Raw genomic sequence first — 2,956 nt, forward strand, 5'->3', positions numbered from 1 at the left:
GCTGCAAAGACAGCAAATTATATCTTTTTGCCAAACAGCTCTGCTGGATAATAATTAAAATGTAGCTCTGGGCTTGTGTCTCAGCAGGGGTCCCTACCTATTGTGTGAGTGTAGAAATGCCCCCAGCAGACACAAGTTCAGCCACCTCCAATATTGGGTGATCTACAACCCGAACAATCAGCTCTTTCCTCTTTCTTTAGCTCTCAGAAGTGTGTTCCTTAGCACTGTCTGCTGAAGAAATCATGATATGGAGGTAAAGATTTCCCTGGCAAGGATTTGAGAAAGCAGAATAAATAACAAGAGCAATGATCTGTCCCACATGGAAAATTATTTGTGACTATGAAGTATTACATCACTTAACGGTGCGACTCGGGGAAAAAAGAGGAAGAAGAAAAAAAAAACTTAATTAGTGCCTCCAGAGAGCAGAAACAGATCCAAGATTTCAAGGGTAACACTCAGCCAAAATCTCAGCCAATACATTATCTCTCACATTAGCTGGTACCCTGCTGCAGGAGAGCGCTCTTTTAGAGATATACAATATGGCAGGCCCTGACAAATAAATATGAGTCCTGGTCGTAAGCCTGAATATCTTCTGTGTTTAATTAACCAAGTTGTCATCAGGCTACTCATGCTCTACTTTTACCTGAGTCAGACTTGTATCATACCACCATTGCGTGTGGCTGCCTGCAGAATATATAACAGAACTCCAGAGAGAGACAGAGAGAGAGCGCCTTTGTTTTTCTTTTCTCTTATTTTTAAGGCAGAAAAAAAAATACTACAACGTCTGCTGACCTTTTCGAAGAGGAACTAGATGTGTTTCACACTTGTTAAATACGGTTGAGCCACACAGCTCCTGGTTGGAGCCGAAGGTCTTAATTGGCATGTGATTGCCTGTCATGAGTCATCACGGGAAATGCTGGGTGTTTTTCAGTGTCACTGACTGTGTGCAAACACACGGATCCAACAGATGGCAACATTGTTCCTTCTTCACCAGAACAGGTTACTTGGCGATCTGCCAGTGAGGTAGGGGTGCATCGACGAACCCTCAAAAATAAAAACAGCCATCAAACGCAAGTGTGGGCGATGACGATGTGACCAATTGTTGCCATGGTGATCTGGTCTTTGAGATAACGTCTAACGGTAAGGGAAAAGGAGCGAGCTGTGTAGACGGCGGAGGAGAAAATGGGAATGAAAAAAGAAGGAGGAGATTAAGGAGCACTAATGTTGAGTGTGGGAAAAGTGAGAGGGGAGAAGTGACCTTATAATGTAAGGTCAGTTCAATGTCCCCCAGCCAATTCAGCGATGTAAATACCTTGCGGTTCATTTATTCAAGAACTGGTCTTCATCCTCAGAGACTATCATTTCTCATTTCGGACTTACTAGTGTTCCAAATGGATTTTAACTGTACCCGGTCACCACCGCCAAGGTTAATGTTAGCAAGGGTTTGTTTCTGTGAGCTCAGGAACACCAAAAGGTGTCGCAAGTGGCATTTAAAGTTTACTTTATTTTTGTAAAATGCCTCTTCGGGTGCATCTAAATGATTATAGTCTCAGCTAATAACGGCCATGCATAGCAGTATAAGAAATGACCTGCTTTTGCATTTCTGTCAAAGAAAGAAAAAAGCAGGATCTATACCTGCAGTTGCAGGTGGAGCGTGCACTCATCCTTTCAATCACCTCCAGGATCCTTTCATCAGGCTGTGTCTATGAAGCAGCGTGCTGGCATTATGTGTGCTGTTTGCTCAAGCAGTGTTACCCCACAGCGAGTGCCGAGTCAGTGTCTGCTGTGTTAATGTTGTGCCAGCGAGAGACGCCTGGCCACGGACTGTTGCATCAGCCTTTCCTTTTGTTTAACAGGACAATGAACATGCTTTTGGATGCTAGTAAAAACAAGACAGGGAAAGAGTGAGGCAAATAATAGAGAGCGTGAAAAAGAAGAGGCTCTGCATAACACATCCCATCTCTTTGTTAAAAATAAATCCAACTAATCCAGTTTTCCCCATGGTCAAGGTCAGCTCTTTAATAAGACAGATATAAATCATCACTGAGTTCATATTTCCCCTCAGTGCTATCAAGACCCTGCAGTACTGTTGTGTTGTGTTTTATCACATGGGTGCTGCCAGTGGTGTGGCAAACTATGTTGAGCTGTGGCTTGTCACAGAGCTGTGTGTCATATGACAACCCGCTACCTGGCAATAGTTTCCACTGGGGCTGAGCGATAAGAGGGGTGCTGCAGATAAGATGCTTCCTATTCTGGATATGCCAGGAGCCCCTGCCATTTACAAGGGAGGGAACTGATCATTTTTAAAGCAGTGTAAGGACTGCCAGGACTCTGTTTCACTCCGGGTCCCACGGCACAAGCTGGATTTGTTTTTCACAGCCGGGATCAGCCTTTTGTAGCGCGTTTGATGTCACTCACCAAAAATGTCATTAACGGCAGGAGCTGCCATTGCTGGCATCTTTTTTAGTATTGACTAGTGAATAGCAGCCACCACTGTACGTGACTAATCGTTACTCACGCCTCCGACTGCAGTGTGCCTGATAACGACGCAGGAATGTGGATTTGTCTTCACTCCCACACAGGCTGGTGCTAAATGACAGTGAAGTGACGAGTCCTGACGATTCTGACATGATACATGTCGTCTTCCAACGAGCCAAATTCGTCACTAACACCCATCACAGTGCCACTTGTCACTGTGCTCCTGCTACTCAGTGATGTGCCTGTCACTGTGATGTTGCAACATAAAAAGACGGCCCCATTCCCTGCTCCCGAATATATAGTTAACTGTATCACCTAATGTTCTGTGTAATATACAAAAATGTTGTACCATTCTGACATACCTGCATCAACCAGTCAGGCAGCACATGCCATACATATAGGCTATTATGCATAGCCAACAATTTTATAGGTGTCACACATAACAGTGACCTGTGACAACTAACATCTAATAAAGTCT

Source organism: Aulonocara stuartgranti (assembly GCF_965226115.1).
Source record: "Aulonocara stuartgranti genome assembly, chromosome: 2".
NCBI classification, from domain to species: Eukaryota; Metazoa; Chordata; class Actinopteri; order Cichliformes; family Cichlidae; genus Aulonocara; species Aulonocara stuartgranti.